Source organism: Sus scrofa, chromosome 14 (assembly GCF_054392235.1).
Source record: "Sus scrofa isolate SSC_HxYL_T2T_F1_AM1 chromosome 14, Sscrofa_HxYL_maternal_Yorkshire_Landrace_v2.0, whole genome shotgun sequence".
NCBI lineage: Eukaryota > Metazoa > Chordata > Mammalia > Artiodactyla > Suidae > Sus > Sus scrofa.
The window spans coordinates 110,390,010-110,406,611 of NC_139396.1; the positions used below are offsets into that span (position 1 = coordinate 110,390,010).

A 16,602-nucleotide genomic window follows, 5' to 3' on the forward strand; every position below is an offset into this window, starting at 1 on the left:
ATCAGTCTAGTGAGGATTTGGTTTAATTTAAACGTTTTATTTGCATTCAATGGATGTAAGAGAGTCTTGCAATCCTCATTTTCAGGAATTTTAGGTAAACTGTACCTGCTTAGGGTTTTGAAAGCTTTTGGTCTAAACTAACCTAAATTCCTAGACCAGCACTGACAGAGCGGGTGTTAAGGGTAATATAACAGTGTGGATATTATGATTAGTAATGATAGGGAGGCTATTTGTTTTGCATGTTCAAATTGTCATTTTATTTTTATGTTTATTGAAGGGAATATAGTTAGCAATGTGGAGTATGTTGGCTGCCAGTAGAAATGTATGCTGAGTGCTGCTATGACGGGTATTAGTGTTGGTAGAATGATGTTAACATTTTTGTTATCTCTTGAATAATTATCATTTGGGTAAAAACCAACCAGTGGTGAAAGACCTCCAAATGATACCATAATGGTGAGGATAAAGACTGTGATGGGGGGTGTTTTATTTCATGTGTGTGATGATGATACCGTTGGGGTAATAAGGTGGGTATAAATAGTAAGAAGATGGAGTAATTATGATGTAGTCTGTTTAGGATTATTGTGGTTGGATTATTATAATAGCTGTATTCATCCTATATGGGCAATAGATGAGGAGGCTATAATTTTTTCTAGGTAAGTATGGTTAAGTCTGCCTCAGCCGCCAATTACTCATAATACAGCCGTGATTAATACTGTGTTTAGGTTGATGGGTGGTGAGATTTGGTATAAAACTAACAGTTGTGCAAGTCTGTCACGTTAATAGCATCAGGCCTGCTGTTCATGGAATGCCTTGTGTTACTTCAGGAACTCAGAAGTGAAATGGGGACAAGTCCTAATTTTGTGACAAGGGCTATTGTTATGGTGGATGCTGTAGGATTAAATATTTTTGTAATCCATACTAAGTTAGACAAGGAAAGACAAACATCACATGATATCACTTATATGTGGAATCTAAAAGAAGGATACAAAATAAACTTCTTTGCAGAAGAGAAATAGACATACAGACTTAGAAAAAAAACTTATGGTTACCGAAGGGGACAGGTGTGGGGGAGGGATGGACTGGGGGTTTGGGGGTGACATATGCACACTGTGGCATATGGAATGATTGGCCAGCGGGGACCTGCCATTTAGCACAGAGAACTCTACCTAATATTCTGTGATAATCCATGTGGGAAAATAATCTGGAAGAGAATGGATGTGTGTACATGTATAACTGAATCACTTTGTTGTATGGTAGAAATTATCACAATATAGTAAATCAATTATATGTCAATAAAACTTAAAAAAATGAAAAAACCCAAAAGAAAACAATAATAGCCATTATAAGCAGTACTGATGTGGTAAATTATTTTAGAAAATAAATTGTTGGATGCTTCCATAGCTTACGAGTTAATGTTTTTATTAGAATAGGGTTAACATTAACCAGTATGAGCTTTTTATTACAATTATGGTTCCTGAGATAATGGTCAGTAAAACAATAGGGTATATTAGTAAAGGAAGGATATCAAATAACACTTTGGGGTATGGGCCTGCTAGTTTACTTAGTGAAACTTACTATATAGCATGTGGTATACAGAGAACATAAAAATTCTTTAGAGCAGGTTCAATCCCTGTGAGTGCCTGAATAAGAGGGCTTCAACTGCTAACTCTATCAAAATCTTTTGTCAGACATATTTCTTATGTCTGCAGAAGGGATGCCTGATGTGATGACAGGCAGTGGAACCTCTCATATAGACAGGGCTCATGTTAGCGGTAAAATTTTTTAAATAAGAAATATGAGATGTATAAATTGATCATATCAAAATCGTGGGTAGGATGTTTGAAATCACAGAAAGGAGATGGTTAGGGGTAGGTTTTGTTTTAATTTTATGGCTGCACCCATGGCATATGGAAGTTCCCGGGCCAGGGCTCAAATCCAAGCCGCAGTGCGACCTTCACCACAGCTGTGGCAACGTCCAATCCTTAACCATTGTGCTGGGGTGGGGATTGAACTGGCAATTCAATCCAAGCCGCTGCAGTTGGACTCTTAACCCACTGTGCCACAGCAGGAACTCCAGTAGTGTTTTTGGCTGTATGTAGTTCTGACATGTAGGGGTTGTGAAATGCTCCTAAAAATAGGATTGTTGTGAAAACATTTATTATAATGATATTGACATATTGTCTAGGAAGAACAGGGTGAATGGGCCTGCCATGTTTCCTACATTAAAGCCAAATACAGGGATTTTTTTTTGGTCGTTTTTGTCTTTTTCTGGGGCTGCACCTGCGGCATATGGAGGTTCCCAGGTTAGGGGTCCAATCGGAGCTGTAGCCACCAGCCTATGCCAGAGCCATAGCAACGCCAGATCTGAGCCATGTCTGTGACCTACACCACAGCTCACAGCAACGCCGGATCCTTAACCCACTGAGCAAGGCCAGGGATCAAACCCACAACCTCATAGTTCCTAGTCGGATTCACTAACCACTGAGCTATGACGGGAACTCCTAAGGCAAATACAAGTTTTGATTCTATTTCTACTTCTGTTAAATCAAATGGGGTTCCACCAGATTTCTGCTAGAATCAAATTCTAGGTAGGGGTCACGAAGGGGAAATTAGTCATAGGTGTTCTTATGTAATTCTTACTGGTGAAAGTGTAAATGATCCATTTATCAGTAGGACTGGTAAGAGAATAACTGCTGGTGTTGCTTCATATGAGATGGTGCTACTGCCCATAGAACTCCAATTAGTGCATATTATGAATCTGAAGCTCATTCAGATCAGAGGATGGAATAAACAGCTAGGCTTCATTATCTAATATAAATAGGATGCCTAGGTTTATATTAATGAGTGAATAAAAATGGGAAGAGGACTTCATATTAAGAGAGCCAGAGTTAAGGCTAACATTGTATAATAATATTTACATTGACGATGCTGAGAGTTGTAGTGGATCTTTAATAATCTGACTGCATCAGCAATGGGTTGTAATAATCCATAGGGGCTGACGATGTTTGGCCTTTTCTGGATTTGTATATAGCCTAGGATTTCCCATTCCGATAGTGTAAGGAAGGATATAGCCAGTAGAAGTGGGTAGTGAAAGAATATTGATTCTAAATATATTCTTAGGATATTTTTGAACCTCTGTAGATAAAGGTTTAAGTTTTATGCAGTTGCTGGGCTCTGCAAACCCTAACTAACCCTGTCTATGTGGGGTATGTGTAAATTAATTGGGGATTATATCATCATTTAGTTTGAAGACATTTGTAAAGTAGGCTTTATTTCTCCAGTCCTTTCATACTGGTGAACTCAGATCATGTAGGACTTTAACTGTTGAACAGACCATTAATAGCAGTTACACCGCTGGGATGTCCCGAGACAGCATCAAGGCCATAAACCCTGCTGTTGATATGAACTCTAGAAGAGGATTATGCTGTTATCCCTAGGATAACTTGTTCTGCTGAACAATGTTTTAGAACAATAGGTGATAGAACATTTTGACTAGATGGTCTAATTTTAATCACCTGGAGGTTGTTTTAGTCTCCAAGGTCAACCCAACCAAAACTGTTAATCCATAAAAGCTATGTTGTCCCTTAAAAGTTCAGTTTTTAATTTTTTGTCACTCTTTTTGGCATGCCCATGGCATGCAGATGTTCCCAGGCCAGGGATCAAACCTGCACTACGGCAGTAACCCGAGCCACAGCAGTGACAATGCCAGATCCTTAACCCACTGGGCCTGTTTTTTTTTTTTTTTTTTTTTTGGGGGGGGGATTAATTAAAGCTCCATAGGGTCTTCTCATTTTATTCCCACCTCTTCATTGGAAGGTCAGTTTCACTGATTAAAAGGGACAGTAAAACTCCTGTGTGACCACCATACAAGTCCTTATTTAGAGAACAAATGACAGTGCTACCTTTCCACAGTCAGGATATTACAGCCATTATTAAACAGATGTCAGTGGGCTGGCAGTGCCTCTAATATCAGCAGTGCTAGAAGTAATGCTTATTTGTGATTGCCAAGTTCCTTTTACTTTTAAAATTCTTTCCTTAAATGCATACTTGGGTTAACATTGTTTGAATGGATTAAGTATTAGCATAGGTTTATGGTTAACTATCTGTGGATTATCTGTTCTGATAATAAGATTATGCAAGGAGAAATATTTCTTACTCATATTAATATACTGCTTCTGGAACTATACCTACTCACTTGTGATGGAACATGATGGAGGATAATGTGAGAAAAAGAATGTATATAAGTAAGTGTGACTGGGTCACTGCTACACTGCAGAAAATTGACAGAACACTAAACCAACTATAACAGAAAAAATAAAAATCATTAAAAAATAGTATTGCTTCTGTTAACAGGTTAGTCTAGCACTGGAAGTTGATTTATTTACTATTGGTATTAAGATGAATGTGTGGTTGACCCTGAATGCTTTACTTGATGGCTACTTTTAAGCCGACTATGGTATTATGCTTATTCTCTAACGTATGTATACTGTATCTAAAAAGCTATAGTTAGCATCTTACAGTAACATTTAAAAATTACATTAAGTTATGTTTTTAAAGTAATATTTAAAGTTGAACTAAAATTCTTTTCTGGGAGTTCCCGTTGTGGTGCAGTGGAAATGAATCCGACTAGGAACCATGGGGCTGTAGGTTTGATCCCTGGCCTCGATCAGTGGATTAAGGATCTGGTGTTGCTGTGAGTTGTGGTATAGGTCGCGGAAGTGGCTCCGATACTGAGGTTGCTGTGTAGGCTGGCAGCTACAGCTCTGAATGGACTCCTTGCCTGGGAACCACCATATGCCGTGGGTGTGGCCCTAAAAAAGCCAAAAAAAGAAAAAAAAAAACCTTTTCTGGACAATCAGCTGTCACCAGGCTTGTCATCTCTATTCAAAAATCTTCTATTTTGGGGAGTTCCCATCGTGGCTCAATGGTTAATGAATCCAACTGGGAACCATGAGATTGTGCGTTTGATCCCTGGCCTTGCTCAGTGGGTTAAGGATCTGGCGTCGCAGACGCCGCTCAGATCCCTCATTGCTGTGGCTCTGGTGTGGGCCGGCAGCTACGCTCCGATTAGACCCCCAGCCTGGAAACCTCCATATGCTGTGGGAGCGGCCCTAGCAAAGGCAAAAAGATAAACAAAATTCTTCTATTTTGCCATTTAGATGGATTTGCTCTTGTAAACTGTTCATAAGTAGCTCACTTGGTTTTAGGATATTTGTTCTTTTTGTTAAAGTCTTCTAGTTAAATCATTATGCAAAAGGTAAAAAGGGGTAAATTTTTGGTACTTTTAATGCTATCATCATTCCCTTCTGCTATTTTATCTATATAGCACGATTTAAATTTATATCTTCTATACATTAGATGTTGAGTAAATGTTCCACTTAATTTACTTCTGATAGCTGAATTTGGTAGGAAGTGTTCAAGCAGCAGTATGAAATGTCCTGCGTGTAAACTACACTTTGATTCACCCAAGCACACTTTCTAGTATGCTCACCTTATTACAGCTTATCTCTTTTTATATTTGGTACTTGTTAATAGGTTATGAGAAGTTACATTTGAGGAGGGTGATGGCCAATGTGTGTGTGCGTTATGGCCCGATTCAATCAAGCACCCTATTCTGAATTTACTACTAAATCCTCCTTTAGTTTATTTCATAAAAACTTTCATATAAATTATTTTATATTCTTGTGGTAGAAAACATAGCCCAACTCTTCTCCTTCCATAGGTTACACTTTGACCTAACATTTTTATGTCTGACAATTACGCTTACTGTTGCTGTTTACCAGGCTTTCCTGAGGATGGCAGTCTACAGGGCTGGTGAGGTTTATCAGTTTATTGATTATAGAATAGACTCCTCTAGAAGGGCGTGAAACACCATCAAGTTCTCTTAGGCTGATGCTAGGCGTATTCTGGTGAGTAAGTTTATCATTATAATTATTTAGACTTAGGGCTTAGCATAGTGGGACACCTAATCCCAGTTTGGATCTTACCTGTCATGTAATCAGAAATATTAGTCACTTTTTTTTTTTGTTTTGTCTTTTTTTGTCTTTTTGTTGCTGTTGTTGTTGTTGCTATTTCTTGGGCCGCTCCCGCGGCATATGGAGGTTCCCAGGCTAGGGGGAGAATCGGAGCTGTAGCCGCCAGCCTACGCCAGAGCCACAGCAACGCGGGATCCGAGCCGCGTCTGCAACCTACACCACAGCTCACGGCAACGCTGGATCGTTAACCCACTGAGCAAGGGCAGGGACTGAACCCGCAACCTCATGGTTCCTAGTCGGATTCGTTAACCACTGCGCCACGACGGGAACTCCTTTTTTTTTTTTTTTTTTTTTTTTTTAGGGCTGTACCTGTGGCATATGGAGGTTCCCAGGCTAGGGCTCGAATCGGAGCTATAGCTACTGGCCTACATCACAGCCACAGCAAAGCCAGATCCGAGCTGTGTCTGCGACCTACACCACAGCTCATGGCCATGCCAGATCTTTAACCCACTGAGTGAGGCCAGGGATCGAACCTGAGTCCTCATGGATGCTAGTCAGATTCGTTTCTGCTGAGCCACAATGGGAACTCCGTATTAGTCACTTTCACAGCTTATTTTTATTTTAGCTATAGCTTTGTGCAGCTTAGCCAAGACTTAATATTTGGAGGTAATCTTTAACATGCCATGCTGGATTTCTATTGATATGGGTTAATCTTATGACAAGGTGGATAAAAAATTTACCAACCGTAATTAATGCAACTTGCTCAAACTTTCTTTTATGGCTTTTTATCATTACCATTTCCCATGCGGGCAAAGTTAAGCAAAGCATTGTAACTACTTTTTAGGGTGCTTGATGCCTGCTTCTTTTAATTTTTTTTATGATTTTACAGGGCCATTCTCAATGATCAGATACTTGCATGTGTAATTTTTTTTTCAAAGAATAGAAATATACAGACCTTTAATATCATTAGCATATTTAAGTTTGGTGGTTTTTTAAAAAATGTATTTATAGTTGTACAATCATCATCATAACCTAATTTTATAGCATTTCCATCCCAAACCCCCAGGCCCCAACCTGTATCCTTTGGAAACCATAAGTTTTTCAAAGTCTGTGAGTCAGTATCTGTTCTGCAAAGAAGTTCACTGTATCCTTTTTTTGGATTCCACATGTCAGTGATAGCATTTGATGTTGGTGTCTCATTGTCTGACCAACTTCACTTAACATTGTAATTTCTGGGTCTATCCATGTTGCTAAAAATGCTATTCTTTCTTTCCTTTTAATGGCTGAGTAATATTCCATTGTGTATCACATCTCCTTTATCCACTCCTCTGTTGAGAGACATTTAGGTTTTTTTCCATGTCTTGGCTATTGTGAATAGTGCTGCAATGAACACTGGAGTACCTGTGTCTTCTCAAGTCATGGTTTTCTCTGGATAGACTGCATGTGTAATTTTATTAGACTTTAGTAGTCTGGGGCCATACCTATGTGTTTATGGAGTTAGTAAATTCATCAAGGCATTTACAGTGCTTCACTTTGTGAAGCTACATCAACAGGTTGAGTTGGACTGTGTATGCATAAGTTTTATGTGATATATTGGTATTCATTATAGTAGTTTGGATTGTGTTAAAATTAGTACTGAAATGTTAAATATTTTTTCTTTGGAGATTATGAAATGTATTTATTTGATGTAAATGGCAGAGATCAAGGGGGATGTCTTTCTCTGTAAGACTCAGATATCTAAGTCATTGATGGGTATTATTAGGAGGCTAGTTTGTAGTTACATTAACTTTGGGTTGGTAAAGTAGGGACAATATGTTTTTAGATGAGTAGCTGACTCATGTTGTTATATGCTTTACCTTATCTGGGGAGTTTGGCAGGGCAATAATGGCATGCAAAGTATAAAGATTTAGTGGGAGGTAGGAGGATTTGGTTAAGGCGCTCTTTTACCTGGTATACATGTGTGTGTGTATGTATGTAAATGCTCTATGTTCTGTGATCATTGTCTTGATTAACATAGTTAATTATGTTGGCAAATAATATTCAATTTAAGCTCAGCTATAAGTTGCTTGGCTGTGTTAAGGCCTCTGATGACCACAGCATCCCCCTAAATTAAAAAATACCAAATGCATGAAACCAGTTGTATGTGAGCATAAGCTGATTTGACAGTCCACTAAGATGTCTTATTTAAGGGGAGAGAGTGGGCAACTTTACCTGAGATGGCTGTAAAGAACCAGATGCCAGATATTGCTTATAGAAATCCCCATGGGAGTTCCTGCTGTGGCATGGCAGGTTAAGTACCCAGCACTGTCTCTGCGGCAGCTTGGCTTATTGCTGAGGTGTAGGTTTGATCCCTAGCCCGACACAACGGGTTAGGATCAGGCATTACCATGGCTGTTTTGTAGGTTGCAGCTGCAACTCAGATTAGATACTTGGCCCAAGAACTTACATATGCTGTGGGTGTGGCCACCCCCAAAAGCAACCCCCCTGGTTCTTGGATCCAAAATGTGGAGAGAGGCACATTTGTGGGTAGGCTGATGGTTTATCAAGGCTTTTTGACTAAGCTCTGGTTATTGGTTAGGATAACCGTGTTGTACTGGAAATGATTGGACATAATGTGGCATGTACAATGAATAAACATGTGGTATCCTATATAGTATCACTTCAATTACCCATGAATATTCCATAGGGACTGGAATCTAATATGGATTGAACTGTTTAACGTGTCCTATGATATCAATAGGCTGATGTACATGCTTATACACATGGGATTGAGAATGTGATTATATGAGCATATATTATATAAGATAAAGCGTATGTACTAACTTATATGTGGAAGGGCATATAATGCACAAAGTATGTAGTAATATCAGTTTCTACGACGTCATTTTTTAATGTTTACACAGCACTTAAAGTGAATGTCCTACAAGCAGTTATTCAGGGAATAGTGTAAGTAGAACTTAAGCTTTGGGAGCTGAAGCTGCTTCCATGAGTCTTAGGAAGAGATGTTTTCCTTTTCTGATTTACCAAATCAGGGTAATAAATATACTGCAAAGATTCTTTGGGGAAGGTTACTTCCAATAATGCTTGTTATTGGTATAAGGACAAGAATTAAAAGAAAGTCTAGAATAGAGGCTAGTTCATGTAGCTAAAAACCAAAACTAAAGCTGAGATCAGTGCAGCCCAGGTTTTAGTCTGTGGCCAAAGAATGAAGAAGCAGCAACTTAGTTCACAGATCAACTTATCACCCAGGTGGTGAGAGGAATTTGATTTTAAAGAGAAAAGACAAAGGGAGGAGGAATGAAGCTAGTCCACCAGGGAAGGGGCAGGGCTTTCCTGGAAATGGGGTACCACTCCCTTATCCTCTTTTTCTGCATCTTCTGGTCATGGCTGTTGGTAGGTGTGTCATTTAGTAGCTAATGTAGTAAAATCCATGTAGAATGAGACTCAGGGCCTGTTGGAGGTCAGATTCCTCATCACCCTGATTCCACCTGGTTCATCTGGTTTTTGTTGGTCTCTTTGTATACCTTCCTCATCTCCAGACCCTCTGACTGACGGTCTATCTTCTGAAGCTGCTTCCTGAGGAACACGGGTGTGGTTTCTCCCTGGATTAGAGAAGAACTGTTCCTGACTAGCCTCAGATAAGTCTGATTTGTCTCCAGGCTGCAGTCCCAGCTGCACATAGCCTTGTCTTAGTATCATCTGAAGTCTGATGGCTTCAAGTCATTTACTAAAAAAGGTGACAAGGCATTTAAGGAGGCAAGGCTCCAAGACAAGCAGAAGAATAAAGGCAGTTAGTAGGCTAAGAAATGGAAGAACCCATGTTAAGCGGGGAGGCTGTCTGCCCATATCCAGATGGATCCTGGAGATGGACCTTGTGTGTTAGATCTATGCAGCCTTAGAGCTTGTTCATGTATCTCTTATGTTTAAATCTGGTTAGATGGAGGTAGTGACATACATGCAGCAGGTTTTACAGATAACTGCAGACTCCCTCTTGCCTAGCCTAGAGATAGTCAAGGGCTAGCGTACTGTTGGAACAACATTTGATAGTGAGTCCACAGAAATACAGGGCCCTTGAAAGGCATACCCCATGTTTTTAGACAAGTCCTCAAAGGCCTGTGAGAGATTCTGTAAAGTGGTTTCATGATATGTGAAAGCTCCCCAGGGGGCCACCGGTACCAGAGCAATCCGTACTCCTGCCAGAATTAAGTCCTACTGCCCTTTTATCTCAAAGCTGGGTGACATTATGAATGGTTAGATCTAGGTTCCTAGGACTTAGCCAGCCTAGTGTGCACTGTATAAAAACTGGGTATTATGTAAGCAAGGGTGTAGGCTTGAGCCCATCCCAGAGAAGAGAAAGATTTGGGGGTTGTTCTGATGGGGCAACTGGTTTACTCTCAGGCCACAAAGGAATAGGTTACCTGGGGGAAGCCCATGCCTGGTGCATTTCTGAGGAGTTGAACCACCACCTCTCTGAGTGGCTAGCCCAAGAGGGGTTGCCCTGCAGTGTGGGGAGAGAAGCCTACCTACACAGCTGGGATCACGGGGGGAGGATTCTGGACTAATGGTTCTCTCCCAGGCCTCAGGAGGGCCATATACTAAATGCCAGACAAATTGCTATCTTCCCTCTCCAACAAGTACACACCTCTAATCTTGTCCCTGTGTGCGTTGGTGCAGAGGGCACTGAGGGGTTGAGATTTCCATAGGAGTCAATCCTGGGTCCCTTAAGCTGTGGGGTAAGGGAAGAAGCACTGATCAGAGTCCAGAGAAGCCCCAGGGTGTTACTACAAGTTCCTCCCTTTGGTAGGAGCCACTGATCGGGGCAGTGGCAGCAATACAGAATGAGTGCTCTGTATTTGCTACAGATGTTATTGTGAGGGTGGGGTCCAAACAGAGAAGCTGTGTTAGGGACGAGGTGTGAACTTCAAAAGGGATAAATTTAGCAGGCCTAGGATGTAAGGTGGCAGTGAGGTTGTCGTTTTGGCGGTAAAATGTAATAATACCTTTAATCCATAGGTATTACTTTGTGGGTGGGAGGTGAGAGACCAGCACCAGGACAGATTTTGTACAGGGGTATAAGCTTCGAGAAATTTATTACTACATTCAGGTCCTAGTCCATGTGGATGGCTGTAAGAGAGCAGAGAAGGTAAGAAGGAACAGACAATAATGGCTGCTCACCCTACTTTCAGTGTTAGTCTCCCCTGGGTCCAGCGTGGACAGAGATGTCTGACACAGCAGCACAAGCCAAGTAAGGCAAGAGCAATGACGAAGCCAATGACTAAGCCTATCCCCCACATCTCTTGGTAAATTTGTCCTTTTCAAAAGTCCCCTAAGGTCTGTGTCAGGTCACAGGTGTACTGAGTGGGTGGCTCAGTAACTCCTTCCTCAGGTGTAGGTGCTGGCCTCACTCTGGTATCGTGGACTCAGAGTTGTGCCCTGTAATTTTAAAGCAGAATGAGTAATCAAGATTATGATAAGGTCCTGTCCACTGGTCTTGTGGATTTCCAGCTTTTCAGGTTCTCGAATAGATCCAATCCTTAGGGGAGAAAGGATCTAAAACCATGTCAGGAGGGAAAGGCAGTTCTGGATTCCCGCAAGTGTGTAAAGCTTCATTTCCCCCTCTCTGTAGGGCATATTTTAGGTGGTCCATATCTCCCTAAGGTTGGTTTTGTGGCCAGTTTCTTTAGGAGTGTAAGTTTTTTTGTCTCTGAGATAAACTGTAGCTCCCAAATTGTACAGTAAGTCTTTTCCTATCAGGGGAACTGGGCATTCTGGTACATTAAAGAGTGAGATAACATCCTCCCTTCCAAATGGCACTCAAGAGACTCCTTAAAATTAGGTTCCTGGGACTTCCCTTCCATTATCCCACATTTATCTTTGGTTATTCTGCTTGTCAGGTGTTCAAGACTGAGTAAGTTGCCCCTGTGTCGACCAGAAAGTGAACTATTTTACCCTTCACAGTCAGGGTCAGGTGAGGTTCCTTCAGGGAGCCCCTGGGACAACCTTGGGACCCCCCAGTCCTTTTGTGTGTGTGATCAGCGAGGATGGGCCAGGGCACCGCAGTCCCTTAGCTTCCTTCCGGGATGTCTGGGGCATTCTCTCTTCTGGTGGTCCTCCTCAATTCACTGTGTACACTGACTGGCTTTAAGCCCTTCTCTCCATTATGGGCGTGATCTTTGAAACTTGGGGCAACTCACTGATGTCACAGGGTCCCTTCAGGGGAGCCCCATCGTCACTGGGAAGTTGACTGACCCTGAATCAGTGAAGCCAGAATACCGGCAGTTCATTCTACGTGTCTGTCTTGGCGTCTCCCTCCAGATTCTGGCTCCTGAACACCTGAAATGCTGACTCCACTCCTAGGAAGTGGGTGTGTGGACCTTATCTCCAACATCTATGATTTTCTCCTAATGTCTGGGGCACTCTGGGAAGGTAAATGGGACTTAAGAATGGCCTGCCTTTCCACTGACTCCAGGTTTACATTCGTGTACACATGGAGGCACTCCCTTACGCATTCCAGGAAGGCCAAGGAGTTTTCTTTTGGTCCCTAGATCGCTCCCTGAACCCGACTCCAATTTATGGGTTTCTTCCCAGCCCACTGAATCCCCTTAAGAATCAAATCACTGAATGTGTGAGGTGCTGCCGACTGTTTTCCTCTCGATGGTCCCGTCCAGGGTCCATGTTGGGAATGGCCTAGATTCCCAGCTAGCCCCATATCATTTGAATCGCTCTTACCAGCTTCCTCCCTTGCATTAGTTATAATCACTGCCTTTTCTTCCCCAGGATTAGGATGTTTAGGAGAGTCTGGACATCTGCCTAAGTGGGAAAGAGTGTGAAATATTCCCTGGACTAAATTAAGGATGCCCTCGGGGTCCTCTTTCAAACCCTTGGATGGATCCTTCCAGGTACAGAGATCTGAGGATGAAAAGGATACATATACAGCAGTCAGTCTGCCCTCTCCAATGGGGGCTTCCCGGAGGTGGAATAGCCTATTGATTCCAGAAGCCTGGTACTGAACGCCGCCATGGGTCTGCATTGGACTAGTCCCGGGGGGTAGGCATGCCAAGAGATGGAGGTGGTGGAGGTGAGGAGGAGGCAGGGGCAGCAGGAAGGTGGTGGTGAACTGGAGGGAGCAGAAGGAACCAGGGGGTGGATGACTCAGAAGTCTTGGGTGAATTGTCAGAAGGGGGAGGGAGGAAGTCAAGAGGATCCTCAGGCTGAGGTTCCGTCACCAGGAGAGATATTAGAAATAACCTTGTATTTCCTAGGGAGGCCCTTGTTTTGCCAAAGCACCGTGAAAAACTGGACATAGGGGATCTTGTCCCATTTTTAAAAAATGCTGGCAGTAGAGGTCCAATGAAAAATGGTATTTAGAGAGCTGCTGACCAACACCTCTAGAAAAACTAACCCTACCACTTGTATAGAACTATCATTTGTATAGAAAGAACAAAGTAACAAAGAGCCCTCCACAGCCCAAATGATCCTGAGAAAAGAACACAGCTGGAAGGATCTCCCTCCCTGGCTTCACAAGTTACGAAGCTACAAGAACTAAAACTGTGGTACTGGCACAAAAAAAGACACATGGGCCAGAGGAACAGAATAGAGAGCACAGAAATAAACGCATTTGTATGTCATCAGTTAATTCACAACAAAGGAGCCAAGGACACAAAATGGGAAAAGGACCGACGCCCTCAGTAAATGGTGAGAAGAAAACCAGACACTACACATCAAAGAATAACTGAACACCATCAACACCACACACTAAACTCACTAAAATCCACAGTTTTCCACACCGAGCGGATCCTTTGTTGGATCCTCTGGAAATGTAACCCCTTAGCAATAAGCTACACGCAGGCTTCTCCCCACTTTTTCCTCACCTTGTAATCCCATGGTGGTGCCTCCTCTGGAAGTTCCTAAAGACAACTGGTTCCTGTCTGCATGGACTTGATTGAGTGCTGTCCTGAAGCTGAACTCATGGTGGATCCTAAAGAGACCAAGCTTCTATCAGTGGCACATGGAGCCATGTTACCCCAGGAACCAAGTTCACAGGTTGGACTTCTGTTCAAGGGTCAGGGAGGTGGGCTTGGTTCCGCTTGCTGGCCAGCTGGGAACCTCAGTTCAGGGGAAGCCTGCAGAAATCACTAAATTTGGAAATTCAAACTGAAATAGAGCCAAATATTCCAAGACTTCTTGAAAATTATAGAATTGGAATACACCTGTAAATCAAAAGAAGACACACACTTTATAACTCACACCAAAATTCACTCAAAATTATCCAAATTTAAAATGGAAAACTGTAAAAATTGTCGATGAAAACATAACAAAATCTACATAACCTTGGGTTTGGTGATGAATTTTAACATAAAACCCCAAAAGTCTATCCACAAAAGAAATAAAATTTTGAACATGGACTTTAAAGAGTTAAAATTTTAAACTCTATTAAGTATTTTATTCAGAAAACCAAAAGCCAATCCACAAACTGATAAAAAAGATCTGGATTCAAACTACACCAAGAAATCTAGGACAAACACCATTAAAAATGGGTAAAGGGGCATTCCCTGGTGACTTAGGAGTTAAGGACCCAGCATGGTCACTGCTGTGGCTGGGGTTTGATCCCTGGCCCGGGAACTTCCACATGCCACGGGAGCGGCCAAAAAAAAGGGAGGTGGTAAAGACTGGAACTACATCTGGCCAAAGATTTACAGATAATAAATAAGCATATAAGAATATGCTCAGCATCATGTATTATTAGGGAATTACAAATTAAAACATCAATGAAATAGCACTGCACACCTACTGGAAGAAACAGGAACTCTTAGCTGCTGGTGAAATGCATAAACAGCTACTTTATTTTCAGCTGCACAAGTGGCCAGTTAAAGTTCCCAGGCCAGGGATTGAACTCATCCACAGCTTTCACAACACTGGATCCTTAACCTGCTGAGCCACCAGGCAACACATACAGCTATTTAAAAAACTATTTTGGAGGTTTTTTCCAAAGTTAAATGAGGCTCATCTGAAGATCCAACATCGTGCCTCCAGTATTTAGACAATTGCTTTGAAGAAGTATGTCCAAGGATCTCTATTCATGATGGCTATAAACTTAAATTGAGGTGCAATTCAGTAGAAAAAAGCATAAGCAAATTGGGGTTCATCCATATCAAAGGGGCAGAATATGCCACCCCAAAATACACCTGCCTCTTGGCATAGGATTATTTTGAGCTGATCACCCTTCTTTTTAAAAAGACATATGACACAGTCTTTGAAAACCAAGTCGAAATGGCCCTTCTGTGAGGGAAGTTTGCATTACAAAGGAAATCTTTATTAGAAAGGTTGTCTCCCTCTCCGCACTGGGAATGGAAGGAAGACTAAATCTCAAGAAATTCTTATCAATGGAGAAAACTAAGACTTAAATCTGCACAATAATCATAAGCTTCTTCTGTTTTTCGATGAAGATGGTATTTAAGGTGATGGCTTTGGCCATTTTAGGGCAATACTCAGTATTCCCAAATATCTCCCTTGCATGTAGCAGGTACACGTTATTAAACTTCTGATGTTTTTTCTAGTTTATCTGCCTTTCCTCTTCATTACAGGGGGTGAGGTCAATGAAGAAGAAAGAAGGGTAGAGGGAAAACTATTTTTCCTCCCATACACATGTAATGGAATAGCATTCAGAAATATAAAGGAATAAACCATCAACCCATAGGGGAAAAAATAGATCTATATTGTTAAGTGAAAGAATCCAGTCTCAAGTGCTACATACTTATGACCCCATTAATGACATTCTGGACCAGGTAAAACAGATCGTAAACAGGTTATGGGTCAGGGATTGAGCTATTTCTTATGAATAGCTGAAATAGCTCAGTTGGGAGAGTGTTAGACTGAAATATTCCATGTGATACTTTAGTGATGGATACCTGTCACTATGTATTTGTCTAAACCCATTTTTATAGCCCATCAAATCAAAGTATATTCAAATTTAGTTATTTAAGATATGGATGTATTACAGAATTTAACAAAAACTAATTTAGAAATGTATTAAAAAAACCCTCACTGTCGGTGGTGGGACAAAAGGTACTGATCTCAGTAACCCTGGCAATAAATGGAATCTGTAGACTAAAGGCAAAATGTACTATCCCTAAACAGTGGATTCTACTGTATGAAGTGCCTTCCCTGCAGGTAGGAGCTAAAAATGCTGAACCCACTGTATCTGTAATATGGAATGGAGCTAGCAATGAATTGAAAAAAATGACAGATGGTGGAAGCAACGTTTCTCACCACTGGAGTGGCAATTTAGCAATTAACAATATCCATGTAATAATGGGTCAGGTTGGTGACATCTATATAAACTAATCTTTAACTTAACATGGATACAGACAGTTCCATATAGAAATCTTTGTAATTAAGTGTATAAGTGTAGGTTGGAATAAATGCTTCAATTTCAGTGCATTGTCAGCTGAGTACATTTAGCTTCCAAATGCAAGTTTTTAACACCATCCTCTAATAAAAGGAAACAGGGCTCTTTGAAGATATGTCTGCTAAGACTCAGAGAGTAAACGTATGAGCCAGGATAATCTTGAAGTATCAGAAAGTAAAGAAGTATCAAGAAAGGGAGTTCCCTTGTGGTACCGCATAT

General features: G+C 41.3%; 1 long non-coding RNA gene and 1 other non-coding gene across 25 annotated transcripts in view; one reads left to right on the forward strand and one right to left on the reverse strand.

Moving 5' to 3' along the window:
• LOC102164631 (uncharacterized) overlaps positions 1-16,602 on the reverse strand; it is a 97,089-nt gene that overhangs the window by 18,411 nt on the left and 62,076 nt on the right. For 13 of the 24 annotated variants that reach the window (XR_014827471.1, XR_014827463.1, XR_014827472.1 and 10 more), the window contains one exon: positions 13,847-13,953. The exons of 6 other annotated variants lie outside the window; for them this stretch is intronic. This is a non-coding gene — a transcript (uncharacterized LOC102164631). Of the gene's footprint in view, positions 1-11,048; positions 11,629-11,690; positions 14,186-16,602 lie in introns of those variants that run through there. 5 more of the 24 variants (XR_014827476.1, XR_014827467.1, XR_014827469.1 and 2 more) reach the window with 3 other exon arrangements.
• Positions 6,845-14,732, forward strand: LOC146396933 (uncharacterized). The gene is made up of 2 exons (XR_014827495.1): positions 6,845-11,642; positions 11,696-14,732. It is a non-coding gene; the product is annotated as an uncharacterized LOC146396933 (long non-coding RNA).